At 46.7% G+C, this 17,517-nt stretch overlaps 1 long non-coding RNA gene across 1 annotated transcript; it reads left to right on the forward strand.

The window, feature by feature from the left end:
* Positions 1 to 12,664: 12,664 nt before the first annotated feature.
* Positions 12,665 to 16,071, forward strand: LOC148184625 (uncharacterized). Its single transcript, XR_015772269.1, has 4 exons — positions 12,665 to 12,801; positions 13,040 to 13,087; positions 14,486 to 14,527; positions 14,921 to 16,071. It is a non-coding gene; the product is annotated as an uncharacterized LOC148184625 (long non-coding RNA).
* The last annotated feature ends 1,446 nt before the right edge of the window (positions 16,072 to 17,517 follow it).

The raw sequence follows: 17,517 nt of genomic DNA on the forward strand, positions 1-17,517 counted from the left end.
GTCCTTTTTCTTTACTCTACCTAAAACAGAGAGTAAATCATTGAGCCCCTCTCTTTGAGACATTAAACAGACAAAGGAAGGAATTAAAACGGAAACTACCAATAGCGGGAGGCAACCAGAAGTAGAACGAGGAAGAATGACCTGCCAAAAGGATCATTCAATATTACGGGCCGCTACTTAGGCAAATGATGGCAGCTGGGGTTACAGAACCCCCATTTATCTCCTCAACAGACTTATCAAGTTGCAAGCGGTTGGTAAAGATAGTTTCCAACCACACTTCAGAAGCCCTAGAACTCCTAGCCAAACAACATTCACAAATGAGAGCTTTTGTGTACCAAAACAGACTAGCTCTCGATTATCTGCTAACCGAGGAGGAGGAGTGTATGGCAGATACAACGAATCCGAGTGTTGTATAGAAATAGACGATTACGGAGAAACAATAAAAAGATTGGCTGCTGAAATTAAAAAGGTAGCTCATGTGCCAGTCCAAAAATGGAATTCAATCCTACAAGCCTCCTGGTGGGACCAGATATTCGGGGCAAGGGGCTTGGTGGAAGAAGCTAGTATTTTTCATCACTTGTTCAGTTGCCAGAATCATTTTCCTTCCCTGCTTAATTTTCCTTGCTTCATCAGACTAATTCACTCTGTTGTGCAAGGAATGCAGATTTGCCACACTTCCAATTGATCCTGAGAAAGCGCAAGGGAGACCTACTCCTCTCTCTAAACTAATGAAATTAGAGGAGGAAAAAGAAAACGAAAATGTGATTAAAGCCTTAAAGAAGTTTGAAAATAAATATAACCTGGCACAAGCATATAGTGAGAATTCCGTTAACAGACTGAGAAAAAGATGAATGTGAGTAAAAAAATTATAAGTCCTCCCCTGCAGAATTGGATGAAATAACAAACGAATTTTTTAATGTAATGAATTATTAGGCGGGGGACTGTGAGAAATGAACTTGTAAAAATACGTAAAAATCTAAATAAAATGTATATAAAACAATAACGAAATAAAATATAAAGTACAGTATGACACACAAGCCCTTCCCAGATCTAGCCACGAATTCCCACTCAAAGGATAACGATCCTAAGCCGGCGCCCATCAACAAAAGAATAGACAGGACACGGCCCATCAAGCTGACAGGAAAAAAAAAAAAAACTCCTCAAACTGACAAGGACAGGCTCGGTGACCATCAACGGGGAAGAATAGGCAGGACACGAAACATCAAGCCAAAACGGAGAGGCACCGACGAGATATTCATCACCGGACCCGAACACCTCGCCTTGCAGGCTACCGTTGGGGGAAGCCATCAAGTAAAACAAAAGGAAAAATCCAGCCGAAATATCCATCGGCTCCAACCGGATCCAGCCATCCCATCCGGATGGCCTGAATCCACAAGAGCCACTCAGAATTTCTTTACATATGAGGAGACTCGGTCCGGACGTCCATTCGACTCTATTCTCCAATGCCAGGAAATCAATTCATACGACAATCAAGGACTGTTGATGAATGGTGCCTGCCTGGAATTTGGCCTCAAGGCTAAAAATCCCTATAAAAACCCCGGACAGTCTACCCTCCTGCGTGGATTTGGGAACACCTATACCTTTGAGTATAGACCCCTGTCCACCCAGCGCTGCGCTGTTTGTTTTATTGTGGTTTTCCCTCATTGTTTATTTTTTTTATAGAAATTGTTTTATAATAAATTGTTTTTATTTAACCCAAATCTGCCTTTGCATTTATAACACTAGGAAGCTGAGCATGAAGGAAGAAAGCAAGTTATACATCTGGTACATACAGATACTACCTATGAGTCCTAAATCACAGCAAAGTTTTGCCAGTCCCTCCTGCCCAAACTGGAGCAGCTTTTCAATCCATGGCATCTCATGACAGCATCAGGTGTGGAGAAAAAAAGCAAGAGATGGGTGAGCAAGAAAGCCGTTTCCTGATGGGAGGCAGCAGGGGCAACCTGCCACCAGGCATTCAAACACAGTAAGCAGCAAACTTTGCCTGCTACACTTTGAATTGTATCCATGAGAGATCAGGGCTCCTGGCTTCTCCTCATTTCAACATTTAACAGGAGCAAGGCACCCTCTGCTTCCCATATAGGGCAAGATGCCACTGATCAACTGCATGCTCACTGTAACTTAGAATGGGAACCACAGTGCAGAATGTGGCCCTTCAAAGATTGCTACTCCCACCTTATGCTGCTGGATTTCTATTTCTAAGCAGACACTTGACATGATGTTGAGGGTTAGGTGTCCTTTTTTTTTGTTTGTTTTGTCGTTCTGGCCTGCCCGGGGAATTTTTACCCATTATGTGCTGGGACAACCTAACTACCGGTACTTAGGGGTGCTCGACAAAGGACAAAGAGTGGCCGGGCCGGGAGGAGGGGGGCGGGGAATGGGGCAGAAAAGGAGGGTGGGGACAGTTTTTAGCTGGCTTTTCTTCGGCTTCGGGGAAGGACGTTCGTTCGCCGGGTCGCGGAGCTGCTGCGGTGGAGAGAAGGGAATTTTTCGCCATCACCCAGACGGAGCTGCGGTTTCTTCTCCTTCTCCCCTCTTTGTTGGTGGCCTCGCACCCCCTGTCCTGCCGGGACGTGTGGCAGTGCCAGGCACCGCCGCGGAGCTGCTGATACACCTCAGCCACCAGCCCAGGATCTCAGCTCATCCCTGCTGTTTCCAGCCGACTGTTCCTCGGAGCCCTGCAGGAGCACCGGGACTGCCCGCCCGAGGGGGTTTGTGAAACAAAGCCTCTCCTCCATCCCGTCTCAGCTGAGAAAGCTGTCCCGGGGTCCCTGGTTCTGTGTTCTTGCTAATGCTGTAGTTACTGTTTGTTTGTTTGCCTGGTTATACTAGTAAAGAACTGTTATTCCTATCCCCAGATCTCTGCCTGAAAGCCCCTTGATTTCAAAATTATAATAATTCGGAGGGAGGGGGTCTACATTCTTTCATCCCAAGGGAGGCTCCTGCTCTCCCTAGCAGACACCTGTCTTCTAGAACCAAGACACATGAGTATTTTTTGTTCACCATCAGACAGGTATTTCTTCTGGAAGATGCTACAAGAGACAAGAGTTAATGTGATGTGTTAATTTAGTAAAGATTAGGAATTTGCAATTGAATAACATTATAGTAATAGAGATAAAGGGATTTGGCAGAGTTGGAGGAAGGGGATAGCGGTGACTATGGGGCAGGAGCAAGTAGGTCAGAGCTGTGGGGCCAGGACTAGGCTAGTGGGGAGGATGCAAAGGCAGGTCCAAAGGCAACAGTAAAGCTGTGCAGTTCTTGATGGTACCAGTACTGCAAAACCATGGCTCACAGTGATACACCAAACACATCTCTAGAAGCAAAGTACTGGCTGTGTTAACAGAGCACACATGGCCTTCTCCTGAGCAGCATCCCTTTGCATTGCCTGGCCTTTTAAAATGTGCCAAACAGATTGAGTACAAGCAGCACACATATAATAAATGTGACACAACAATAAAAAAAGAGCAACAATACCACACTCCAAAAAAATGCTGGAAATGCCGCAGAATTCATTGAAGATGCCCCAAAGCCGCCTTAACCTCTATGACAGGAACTATTGTTTCTAAGTTAATAATGCCTGGTAATAAACAGTGGCATAACTCCAGGCCCCTGTCGGTCAGGGATAATGGGATCAGACTGAAGCAAAGTAATCAGTAGCAGAGCTCAGCTTGGATTGCCAGGCTCTCTCTTTCTGACAGCAAATACCACTGCTGGAAAAAAAGAAGATGCCACCAAAGGTAGGCACATAGCAGGTACGTGCTTCCTCCTGCAGCCATTCCTCGAGTTGCTGGAGTTCAGAGCGTCCTGGAAGAAATGAGATGGCAAAAGACCCTGAGGAATTTCACAGGCTTTGGACTTGCATCAGGAGTAGCTCTGCCTCATAGAGGTTGGGTCAGTGAAGTTTACTTGGCTAAGCAAACACTTGAAGTCCATGCTGGGGTGGAGGGGGAGACCTTGTCCCTGCTAATCTGTGTGAATAATGGCCATGAGGTAAAGTACATGGAGCCACTGAATGGGAAGGCACTTCTTTTTTCCATCCCTCTGTGATATGCTGACACACCACATCTCTCTCAGATACATCTCCCCTGTCTGGATGTGGGAGCCTGGAAGAACTGCTGACTGAAATGGGATGGGACCAAATATCTCACTCAGCACAGATACCATCTTTTAAACAAGCAACTGATAGAACACTCTGATATTGATATGATACAGAGTGGTCTGCTGTGCCAACAGCTTGTGGTAATCGCCATGGCAAAACTAGCCCTTGGAGCAGGGCTTCCTTGCTTTGTGTGTGCCTTTACACATCTCTCTGGGACTGGGCTGTGAGGGGAAGGAAGGAGTTAAAAAAGCCAATGCAGCCCTAACGACCCATCTGCCACCTCATCTCGTGACACGAATCATGCGATGTCGGGGGTTGGGAGGGCAGGGAACAGCTCCCTTTCTCTCCTGTTAGCTGAACCTCTGATTATCATTTCTGTGCAGCCGAGGAGGTGGCAAGCCATTGTGTGTCAGCTATGAGAGCTGCTGAAAGGGCACTTCTCCCTGTCTTAAAGGAAAAAGCCCTTCCTAAACCCTCCCTTGACAAAGAAGGAATTGCCCTCCTCCCAAGGAGCCTAGCCAACAGGAAAGGGCCCTCAAAGAGCTCCAGTCTACTCAACCATCGGAGCTCCAGCCCTGAGGGCACTGGGCTGATGTCTTTGACAGGGATGCCCCCCAGCAGGGAGCCAGGGTCCCCAGCCTTCCCGGAGAGGCTGGTGACCAGCAGGGCCAATTAGCACCAACCTCAGTGTCAGGTTTTGTCTGATAGGGGCACTTGGCCATGAGGAACTGGTTGAAACTCCTCACCTCATTTCACACAGGCAACAACAATCGGATGGTAATAACCATGGGTCACTAGAAGGTGACCTCGAGGTGAAAGGCTCCATATCCCATTACTGGCTTACTTAGCTATCACACTAGCATGTCTTTATAACGCTTTGAATCAGAGAATGGTATTCAAGCTCTTTGAGAAAGTTCCTGCTGGATGGTGTTCAGCATTGTGCATTTCCCAGAAGACATGCAGGAATGGTAATTAAAATCCTCCATGACCACCATGTACTGGGACCTCGCCATTAGCGTTATGTGACTAGGCAGGAATGTATTGATTTCTTGTCTGAGCTGTGCATACTTACAGCAGACACCAGCTCTGATTTTTGTCCTGCTTTATTATATACGTATGTGTGTGTGCTCACGTCATGTTAGCCATTAAACTTCCCATTAGTATCTGCTGGTATTCTACAGCATGCAGGGAGGCCCTGAATAGTAAGTAGCATCCCTGCTCTGATCTCTGTCAGATCTAAATAGGTTGCATCCCATAGCACCAACTATTTAGTCAGCTCATTTATCCCACTCAGGGATCATTAAATTCTTTCTGGCCATTTGTGTCATCTTCTTTTTCCATCATAATCTGTTTAGCTGGGGGAGGATTGGATGAAAATTGCTAAGGGCCCTTGTTCCTGAAGCATTTCCCATCACAGGATACATTTCCCCAAGTTGTGTGATATGCTGGCAGTTCCCTTGCCCTAGCTGCTGCTCCCTCCTCACTGTGTGTCTGCATCTCTGCCTGAGTTTTGGGCCTGATCAGGAAATTAAGGTTTTCTTCACTCATCTGCCTTCCTTGGCAGCTGAATCACGCTGTCTCCTCCAGTAAGCACAACCTTTCCATGGCACTAGCAATATCTCTGGTGCAACCACCATGCTCTACCAGCCATGAAGCAGATTGGCTTGTAGGGAGAACCAGTTTCTTTTGATACAGTGACATGTTTTGAAAAAAACTGGGAAAACTTACAGGCACAAAAGCCTCCTTTTCAATTTTGAAGCTCCTGGAAAGAACTGGCTGAGAACAAATGTTTTGAATTTGGTTTGGGTTTGGTAATCAACTGGGCAGTTTTAAAAAAATGTGGTTAGCACCTGTAAAAAGTTGAGGGATGAGAAGTAGTGAGAAGTAAGAAATACTGTGGAATAAAATAGTGCATTTGTGGAGTTGTGAGCTTTGTCATCCAGAAGTACTGTGGATTCTAGCTCCCAGCTTCTTCTTTGAAGGTATTTTATAAATCTCCCTGAGGACCAGGTTGAGAAGCTAAAAAGCAATTTCTGTGGAGAAAGCCAGCTAGGTGCTTATGTTCCTCGACCAGTTGCCATCAATAATTTATCTGGGGCTGTACTGCTTGCTCAGCAGCACCCACAATTTCCAGGAGGATGGTTGTTGCAGTGGGGAAACATACTACATGCTGCTAGCTGGGAAATGGGGTGTACGAATAAATGCACATATGTGTGTTCATCTGCATCCATGTCCAATCCACAGATGGTAGCTGCTTCCCATACCCAAGGAACGTTTCAAACATCTAGCATTCCCTACTTTTCCGGCTCTTCTACAACTGCTCCTGAAGACAAGTGCTCTGGAAACACCGAGGAGAAGGCAGCAATATTTTTTTTTTACTGCAGCATGGCAACCTAAGCAAAATGTGGTAATAAGGGTTTCCAAAACCAAGGCACATTGGGATGTAGTACACCATAACTCTCTGGGGTGATCTGGCTCCTTTTTAAAGAGTAGGAGGAGTAAGAAAGGGGAGTAGACTTAGGCAACAATAAAGAGCAATCCTGGAGGGATTTTCTACATGGCCACTTATGAAGCTCTTAGCCTTTGTCTTTTACCTCTCCTTTTTGTCTATAGGGGAGTGCACATCCATAATAATCCTGAGAGTGAGGTGGCTCTGCAACTTGGTGTTCCATGGGTTAAACATTTCTCTCCTGTGAAGAGGAGCCTCTAGATATGTCTAAAACACTACAATGTCACAGGAGTTCACCAGGAAAGGATGCAGGCCACTGGTCCCTTCATTTGCAGAGACATGTGAATGGGCAGCATGACCCACACAGTTCTTCTGTGCAGGATGTGCTGTCAATCCAGACTCCATCATGCCCTGCTCTGGTTTGCTCAGGTGGTTTGAGGGTGTGCAATGAGAACTGTCAGAGCAGAGTCAAGTTTCTGCTTTACTGGGAGTCACCTGAGCTTCTTTAATAAGGGTCTCCTAGTGATTCAAGGCTGACACATCATGAACTGGCAGAGATGATTTTGAAGTTGCTGCAGGGTACTGTGTAGGGTACTGTGACAAATGGAAGCACAGCTTGCTCCCGCAATTAGAGATTCATGACTCATATAATAATTTAGGTAGGTACTTCTAGGGGTCATCTGGTCCAAGCCTTTGCTCAAAGCATGGCAAATCTTTATGTTACATCCACCCTCACAGCCAGATCTAGTTGCTCAGGGCTTTGTCCAGTTGAAGATCTCCAGGGCTGGACATTACACAATCTCTGGATATCATGTTCCAGTGTTTGACCACCCTCATTGTGCAAAAATGTTTCCTAATATCTAATTATATTTTCTCTTGCTGCAATTTGTTCTGTTGCTTCTTGTTCTTCTGCTGTACACTTTCAGAAAAGTCTCAGTTTTCTATATAATTTGTAATTAGGTATTTGAAGAGATAATGTCTGGGAACAGAAAAGCACTTCTGGCTTTTTTTCCATGTGAAGAGGAGTCCAGGAGAAGCAGTATCAGAGTATACAACCTTGAAATGTTTTCATGCTGCTCAGAGATGCACCTGCCACTGAGATCAGAACAAGCCAAATGATTGTTACATGTTATGTGGAATAAAAATTATTCTCAGGAAAAAGGTATGATCTGATCTATCCTGGAGGATTGAGTTACTTGGACAGTCCAATGCCTTTTCCTGGTCTGTGCATAAGAGAAGGCAAGGTAGAGAGGAAAGGCAGCTCTGGGGAAGTCAGTGATACAGGATGGGAGGAGTTGATAAAGAAAAGAATCAGAAATCCATGTCTTTCAAACACTACTCTTCTGAACAGGTATTCCTGTGCTGGATGTGCAGCCTATCCATCCTTTTGGGGGTGCCACCATACACAAGCTGAATGGTTTCTCTTCTGCAGGGCACAACAGCCTTTATTGTCTAGCAATGACTGAGTATTTTATGTTGCTGTTTACCCAGGGGTTCTGAAGATTCCCAGGGTAGTTCTGAAAAAGCTGAAAGAGGGGGCCAAAGTGTCTTGTCATGTCTGGGAACTTGTACAAGCAACATAGGAGGGGACAAGTTTGTCAAAGCTAGAAAGAATATTGTGTGGTAGTATGTGCTTTTTCATAGTGGTGACTCTCCTCCAGCCATAACAGCTTCACAAGGAATCAGAAGTGAAGGAGGAAGCCCAAGGGGGACTGTGAGCCTTCCAAGCAGCCCAGGTGATCTGTGTTATGTAGTTAAGGGCTGGCATTGCATTGAGGGGGCTCACTTCTTGACTGGTGTAAATCATCACAGCCTCTCTGGAGGTTTTGGAACTGTGCTGGCTTATCCTAACTGAGAAAGGGGCCCATGATATCCAGGCTCAGGCTGCATGATGTAGGTTTGTCCTCTTTACATGCAAGAGGTATCCTAGGAGTCTAGGACAATATGGATTACACTAAGGAATTTCTAGCTGGTGAGTGGAGGAGCTCACCTAAATTAAAACAAGTCCTGTATGTCCTGCCTAAAAATCAGTAGCACTCCAGCTGGACACTGCCAGGCTCACTGCCCTAGGAGAGCAGTAGCTATCTGTACTCTGGCTAGGCTAGGGAGCCAAGCAACAGCATTTGATGGGAATAAAAAGTATCCTCTTTCTTGGGAGGCTTTTCTCACAGTATTGAGGCCTATCTGTTATGAGGAAGAAAGACTACTATGGAAAAATAACAATAGTGTCCAAAAAAATCTTGAATTCAACTTTACACAAAATGAGTGGCTCATAAACTTTGGCTTTACTTTAGAGTCAATGAAAAGATATGAACATCCAGAGGAATACTCAGGTCAACTAAAATCTGCCTTGCTTTTTGTAGAGGTGTGTGTTTGCTCCTGTGACAGGGAGGGGAGAAGGTGCTTACTAGAGCTCTGTACCCCAGGCACAGTATCCCAGTAAAATCGCATGGGAGGAGCATTCCCTAGTAGAGGTCAGCTGGCATGACAGTGCCTGAGCTTTGCAGGAAGGCCAGAGCTCCAGCCTCCATGTCAGAGTGAAGGAGACAGTAATGAAAAGATCATGACTGTAAAATTAGCATGGAGTGGATACTCCTGACATAGTGTGTTGGAATGTTGGCAAAATCTCAAGGAAAAATTAGAATGGAAAGAAAAGTTAGAGAAAAGGACCATGAGAATAAGCAGAAGACTAGAGCAGAGCACTGGTAAACGTTTTGACTAGAACAATGGCTGGAACATGGGTGGACTATAGAAGGATTTAGGCCAAGCTCTGACTTGCAAACAAAATTCATGTTTGGATTTGACCCTGTTGATTGTCATGGGCGCTGCTGAGTTTACAGTTTTCCTCACTGATGAAGGAACATGTAGTGACGAGAGCAGTGGGGTCAGGGGTGCCTTTGCACTTCTGACTTGGCAGATTTTCCTCTCTGTGGACTTTTCTCAGCCTCTGGGAAAGTCCATTGTTGCTACAGCCTCATTTACTGTAGTTTTCCTCCTAATTCTCATTCATGCTCAGAAGGGTGCAAAATTTGCAGTCAATCAGAGGGACTTTGACAGTGGAGTTTTTCAAAGATAATTAAAACCTGGAATCGCCTACATGTTTATTTTTATTTTTATGAAATATGCTGGGATTAGTCCAGATTGTATATCAGGAATTGTTTCTACTGCTTTTCTTCACTTTAATGGCACCAGTTCTTTTTCCCCCTCAGATTCTTCCGTTTGCTTCAAAATATATTAGGAGAGAGAATTCCCTTCCATGCCATTTGCTCTCTCAGGGTTGCCAGAGCATAAACATTATTGATACCAATCCTTCGTCTCCTTAGTCCAGATTATTGATACCAATCTTTCTTCTCCTTAGTCCAACTACCATTTAAAAATGTTATTTTATTATAACACCTTTGCATTAAATAGGAATGTTCAAAGACAGTTCTCAGGTGCTGTAAACACACTCCTGATTTGGGGCAATCAGCAGGTTCAGCAGCACATTTGCAAGCAACAGCATTTGATGGGAAGCTCCCATTGTTCACACTGAGCTCTCCTGCACAGCTGTGGTGCAAAAGCCTGGCACAGATGCACTACAGCATGTGGCAAGCCGCAGCACCTGACACCAGCAGAGTGGTCTGAGGCTTTGCACTGTGACTGCAAACCTACCTGTAGAAAAACGTGACACAGGGTGAAACAGAGACTGGTCAGGGCAGAGAAGTTCAATGGTGATGGTGGTAAGGTTAACTCAGGGGAGGGGAGACTGTGGAAGAGGTGAAGACTTATGGAGTACTTAAAGGGAGCTAAGAGAACATGTGACAGTCCAATATGGCAATTATAAAACAAAAATGATAAGCTGGGAGGAACCAGACTGACAAACAGTTCAGGAGATGTGGGGAATCCTTCACTAGTTTCAAGAAGGAATGTCTTGGTCAAAGTGAAAGAGAAGAAAGGACAATGAAAAGAAGTGAAAGAAGAAGAAAAAGGAGGATGAAAGAAAGATTTTGTTCAGTGTTGCAAAGGCCTGGGGCAGATCCACTGGGATAGAAGAGGGAGATGTATATAAGTAAGAGGAGAAGGAAAAGTGAACAAGAGATTGATAAGTATAGGCTGTTGACCACAGTGCAGTCACAGCTATGGCTGCAGTGAAGCATGGGTGCATCCAGGGTAGATTTAAATTGCTGGTATTACCATGTAAGTAGTACCACACCATTATTCATGGTGTGGCTGCGGCAGCAAGGGGTGTCAACAGTCCTGAAGACAGGCAAATTAGCTTTATAAGCTGAAAAAATAATTTTTGGGAAGAGAAACCAACTCCATGAGTTGCTGCACAGGGGGGCAGCAACAGAACACAATCACGGCACAGATTTTTTCTGCTCAGAGTGGATGAAATACAGGTCTTCATTCCCCTCTTTTGTCTTCCATGGGCCCTGTCCCTTCTAACCAGCAGCTACTCTTTCCCAGTGCAGGACCAGTATCTGCAGTACCAGTATCCACCTGGGGCACCATTGCCTTCAAGGGCTTTCAGGTTGTCCATGAATGACAGCTCTTTGCCTGCAGTGATGCAAGGCTTCAGTACTTGTGGAGCAAAGGGGTTGGAATAACTTCTCCCTCCTCAACGAAAATTAAATGCAAGAGCCCTCCATGCCCTTCCTGCATGCAAAGTTCTGGCCTATTAACTGGGATGAAGGGATAGAGGGTTTTAAAGCAGAGGAGAAACATATCTTTGTGTCTGCTTGCAACTTTGTAAGAGGAAATGTTACCATGGCAATAGGTGGTCTTTACTGAGAAGTGGAGTGAGCTACAAGTCTTACTGTGAGGAGAAGGAGGGAGTGATGCTAAAGTGGGGCAGCTTGAAAGTCTTGTGGGAAGGGAGAGAAGGGGTGGACTGTAGTGCAGGGCAGAGAGGTGGTGTTCAGAGAACCACCTTTGTCAAAATGGCTGTGATAGCAAGCCTGACATCTGGCATGGCTGCCCCACAATGCAGGCTCTCTATTGAACTGCTGTAAGATGGGCATCTCTAAACTGAGCCCACATATTTCTACTGAGGTCACCACCCGTGCCAAAAGACAAGGCACTGCAATTAGCCCCGAGGCCTCCTGCTTGACTGAAAGCCCTCACCTGGATGCGCCCATTCTGCTCTCCCCCCTCCCCACCCCTGAGACTTTTGGTGTTTCAGCAGAAGCCCTGTTGCCCAGCTCAAGGTGGCCACACTGTGTGGCCACCAGAGACTGGTCAGCTGGCAGTGCAGGCCTGCTGCCTGGTTCGGAGCCAGAAAGGTACTCCAACCCCACAGAGAACTACCACTGACTACCCAGTACGGCACGGGAAAGCTCTCCTCCCCATTTCTCACACGACGCCGATGGGAGAGGAGTTTCCTTGGTCTCCTGTTTTTTGCAAGGGGAGGGGCTGAGTAGCCAGGGCTGTGCGTGCCTGAAACACTCAGACGATTGTGCGGGAGGTTGGGAGGAGAGGGAACAAAGAGCCGGGACTGACTGTGCGGCACCACCAGCCTTCTCCCCACCTCTGCCCCTGCAGCCTGGGGCGGGCCACGTCCCTTCAATTCCAGGCCACCGCTTGCCCCAGCGCCTCTGCCCTCGGCAGCTGTGCGGCTCCGCAGGCTGGACGGACGCGGGCAGGGTTACAAAGAGCGTCGGGGCCCCCGGCTCCAACCCAGGCCGCGGAGGGCGCGGCGGTCCCTGGCGGCCGCGGCGCGGTGCCCTTGCCGAGGGGCAGCGCTGAGCCCCGGCCCGGCTCGGCCCGGCTCCACGCCGGGGTAGGGGCCGTGCCCGCGGCCCGCACGGAGCCCCTGCAGCCGGCAGGTGGCAGGGCAGCCCCGCACCTCGGCCCGGCCCGGCCCGGCCCGGCTCGGCCCGGCCGCCCAGCCCGCTGCGGAGCTTCCCGGGCGCGGAAAAGCCTTTGTGTTCCCCACGCCGGCAGAGCACAGCGCCTGCCCCCGGCAGCAAGAGCGGCCGCGGAGAGGAGGCTCCCGCTCCCGGGGGACACCGGTTTCCCATGTGGGAGTGGGGCTGCGGCTGCTGTTCGGTCCTATCCACAGCTGCTGTAGGGTGTGATGGGCGTTTTTATTATTATTATTAATGGCAGCTCGTTCGCGCTGAGGTTATATTACAGCCCCATTGTGCGAGGCTCCGCACAAGGCGGTCAGAGACAGTCTGTACCCGGGAACGGGCAGTCAGAACAGAGAAACGCAGCAGAGAGGGTAGGCAGGAACAAACGCCACTCAGAGAGGGTAAGGATTTTTTTACCCTGCTTCATCCAACAGGCCAGGGGCAGAAAATGGGGTTTGTAGACTGCCATGGGCCCTCTCATCCTTTGGACCTTACAGTCCTCTTGTGCAAGTGGAATAAATAACCTGTGGCTGCCTAGTTTTTGGTGGTTCAGCATTTGTAAGTGCTGACCCCTTACAAATTTAGTTTACCCCTTGGTTAAAGCTAAACCTGCCTTCTCTTTCCCTTGCTATTTAACAGAGGTATATGCAGCTGAGAGCTCATGCCAGCGTGCTGGGTGTCGTGAAGGTAATTATTAATCCTGGGGGCTCCTCGCCGGCCCTGCTCCCTGCCCTGCTGGCATCAAGGGATCGCTGCTCACCTGCCTGCCGAGACTCGCCCTCCCCAGGCCAGGCTCGGCTCAGGCCAGGGCGGGCAGCCCCACAGGCAGCAGCTCACTAGGCTGCCTGCCAAGGGGAGAGGAGGACCACTCCAAGCAGCTGAACTTTTCACTCCAGTATACAGACGGATTTCCAGAGATGCTTGAGAGAGGGGAGGGGATAGGAAGCAAGATTTGCAGGGGGAGCAGCCTGGCCTTTTTCAATTCAGCTGCAGAGTTAGTTAACAAAGTTACAGGTTCTCAGTCTCTTGTTCTCTTTCTTGCCAGCTCTTTTTTTTTTTTTTTTTTCCTCCTTCCTCAATATAAATACCCTGGGGCGGTTTCTTTTCTTTTTGGTATGAATGTGATGATCTTTCAGGGCTGTGATTGGCTCCGCGGCTTGTCATCGGGGACACACCTCCTGGCGTGGGGCCATCGCCTCCCCCTCTTGTGAAAGCTCCTTGTAACAAGTGAGCGTAATTACATCAGTTACTCACTAGAGCACAGACCTGCTTTAAATTTTGGCCTCTTGGAGACAGCGAGAAGCTGAAGGACTAGAAAATGCAGTTTGAAAGGCCTGTAACACTATGAACCATACAAGTCATGCTGTGCTCTTCCCTTCTCAGGAATTAAGGTTCTCAGCCACACGTGAGGAGGAGTGAATATCTGTACTAGTAATGGAAATGGCTACCTGTTAGGACAACAGATCTGCCGTACCTGAGAAGGATTTCTGCTTTTTCAAAGCCTTGCCCACTAAAAAATATCATATCAGGTCCCTTTTGAATTGAGATTTGGTGTAAATTAATCATAAAATACCACACTTTCAAGGGCACCAAAAACTAAGAGCTTAGGGTGAGAGCTGCGTGGGCTGAGGGTGTTCCCCTAAAAAGAGCAGAGCCAACCAAACAAAGGCATCTGTGTGCCAAAAGAAAATGCATTTCACCCAGCAGCAAGATCCTAGAAGACAGATAGGACCTAGTGGGAGAAGAAAGTGACCCTAAAGAGCAGCATTCCTGTCCAGGTGCAGGACAGGAGGTTGATGCATTTCTGACAGATCAGGAGAGAAGTGTGCAGTGCTCTTGTGAGCTTATTCAAGAAAGGACTGAGTGCTGTGGTGGGAGCATCTTTGCTGTGCTCCAGGGGCCCAGACCCTCTGTTGAGGTAAATAGGTGTAGCATGAAGGAAGCCAGTGCTCTTGCCAAAAACCTATGCCATGTTGGCATGGCAGAGGTTGGCTGATAAGGAGAAAAGTTTCTGCATGGGAAAGAAAGGAAGCAGTGCTCTGAGCGTAGGAGAGGACTCACATCTTATACCCTTTTGTCCTGTAGGGATGTGACCCTGATGTGTGGCACAGATGCTGCTGCAGCTTGGTGAGTTGGAAGGATGCAGATGAGGTGTAGGAGAATGTAAACCATGCATCTAGCTGGGAGGGCCGAATCCTCAGGTACAGATGTTCACAGAGTGTCAGAACTGCTTTTCTGACATAGGACAGACCCAAGCTTTTTTAAATGTATTTTGCAAAAATTATGCAAGGAGAGACATTTACACCCTTGTCCCCTCCAGCTATTCTCTAGCATGCAGATGTTTGCTCAGACCAGATCCAGCCCTGCATCTGGATCAGGCAGAGTAAAACTTGAACTGACTCTCACATTGTTTGTTCAGTGGATTGAATATGATTGTAGCCTTTTATCCCTGTCTGTCCCTTTCAACTCTCTGCCCTCTGTGAAAATAAAAATAACCTTCTGCCTTCTATCCTGCATTAGAGAAACTTCTTTGTGAAAATGTCATGAAAACTGATGTGCCCCTATGAAAAATGTGGATTTTGATGATTCAGCATTTTCCCATGGAAGATAAAGCTCTTTTGTTCCTCTGACCAGCTCCCAGCAAACGGCTCAAAGGCATGTGTTTCATGTTTCCTCCCAGGAACCTGTTCCTGAAGCTGCTGAGAAACTTCCTAGGTTGTGGCCCACTCAGTAGATGTCATTGGATCAGACAGTCTAAAACCTAGCAGAGTTCTTTGTTCTTACAGACCTGAAAACATGAAAAATAGTACTTATGTTTTCTGTGGTATCAGGTGTTCTCTGATTGCATGAGCTTCAGTGGGACCTGGGTGCTGCCTGATTTTGGGAAGAGTTCTCAGTAGAAGTGGCTCTGCCCTGTCTTTGAGCTGAAGCTGTGGAAAGGAGCAATGTATCACAGGAGCCAAACTGGAGGCATGAAAAGGGACAGCAGGCTTCCACTTCTGAAGGATACTTCTGAAAATACTTGAGATTTGGGTATCTGAAACGGAAAATACCCTTACTGAGATGTGAGAGCTACAGGGACCTAACACCTTTGCAAGAGATGCCTGTCTACACCAAGGACCAGGGAACTGAGACATAGAGGACAGTGTTTAAGGTATGAAGCTGGATTTCTGGTACAGGAGGAGCAGGCAGAACAGAAGGAGGTTGGTACTGAGACAGATGTGTTAGCAGGCCACAGCTACTTCCATGTTCCCAGATGTCATATGCAACTTCATGCTGACCTCTGGCCCAGAGTGAAAATGAGGACTCAAAGGATATTTGATCATTTCCCTTTTCTGTACGCAACTGCGAAGCCACCTTTCTTTTCAGGTGGATCAAGATTTTATCCTTACTGCTATTACCATGCCTAACATTCCCTTCAAGAAACCATTGTGGTGAAATTCCTTAATGAGTCCGAAATTCAGAGATGGCTGGAGCAAAATAATAATGCTAGCCATAATAATAAATAACAACCCCATTTGCTTTAATTTGCATCTCACAAAACAACAACCCAGTCCAAATTCTCATCTGCTGTGGAGATAAAGAGTGTGATTTACTCTGTCAGCTATGGAGAACAGACACACGACAAGGCAGTTACCTCCAGCCGTAAACAAACTGGAGTGGCTTTGCCTTTTAACAGGCTCCCTTCTCATCTCCTATGGAGTGCTACTTTCTGCCTTATGTAACCCTCTGGACAACTCCACTGACCTATATTGTTTTAATAAATTTGAGCAGTTTGATTTAAAGACCCTTCAATTTTCTGATGCTGTTGCCACTTCACAGGGCTCCCTTTCTTGCTCTGCTCTGCAAGGTTCCATAGCTAGTATCCTGGGAGAAGCTAAATAAACAGCTTCCAAGTTCCAACACAACCAGTATGTGTCAAACTTCCTTTTGAATGTTAGCCTTGGAGGTGAGAAGGAAAAACTGAGTTGACTAGGAAAATATATAACCTTTCAGAAACAGTTTTTTATTACCTTCCTTATCACCCCTTTAAGGTCATAAAGATTATGCCAAAGAAGCTATTAAGTTTTTCAGGATTGCAAAATATTTTATCAATGATAGAGATGAAGCATGCCATTCCACTTTTCAATTTTTTGCTTTATATTTCCTTTTATGTTTGGGGATTTGATCTTAATCTTCTGTACGTACCTTTCTGTTTCTGTCCTTATTGGAGGCATGGTTAATTGAAGCCTGCACTGAATTGCAAACAGAAGACCTCTCAGGCGTTCAAAAAAAAAGAAAAAAAGGAGAGTGAACCTGGAAACTAAAAATGTGAACACCATGATTCCTTAACAGGCTGAGCTTCAGATTTTTCTCTCTGTCATGGCTCTTGAGATGTGTATAAAATTTCTGAACAGCAATGACTGACAGCAGTGTTCCAGCAGTGACAGCAAACTGCCTTCTCTACTCGGGTTAATTTAGGAGCTGGATATATTCTCCCACCTAAAATCATCTGTGAAAACTCGACTCCAGAACATCTCTAGCAGCTAAATACTGGAGTCTGGGCTGAAAGGGCTGCATACTGGTCTCCACCAGGTTACCCTAGGGATGAAATAGAGATCAAATGTCGTATGATGCTGAGATTCCGTTCCTCACACGCCACAGTGAGGAGCAGATTAGTGTCCTGCTCATAATGCATCCCCTCCAAATCCCTCACTGGAGAAGGATATCCAGAGCTTTGGAGAAATGCTGAAAAGAGGCTCATGAGAGGCCCAATTCTTCATACTGAACTGGAAAATGTTATGAGTGGATTGCAAAGCTCTACTGAATATTGAGTTAATCCAAGATTTACGTGCCATAAGCCTCCAGAAATTAGGCTGTGGTGGACTTTAGTTAAAGTAGTGTTAGCTAACCTTTTAAGAAAGCCTGTTTTCCTTCCCTGTACAGCCTTTCAGATAGGCCATGTTTTCCTGAAGCAACAGATCCTCAGCTGGCATAACACAGATTCATCTCCCTGAAGCCAGTGAAGCTGCAGGTTAGGAGCATCTGACCCCAAAACAATTCCTCTTAATGGTGACATGTTTGTTGCCACCAGGCAAGATGACAGACTGAGTGCTGGTGATGGAAGAGTAGCAGAC

The sequence above is a fragment of the Pseudopodoces humilis genome, chromosome 3, assembly GCF_049639895.1.
Source record: "Pseudopodoces humilis isolate 2021_Gansu_Grassland_sample_001 chromosome 3, ASM4963989v1, whole genome shotgun sequence".
Classification (NCBI taxonomy): Eukaryota; Metazoa; Chordata; class Aves; order Passeriformes; family Paridae; genus Pseudopodoces; species Pseudopodoces humilis.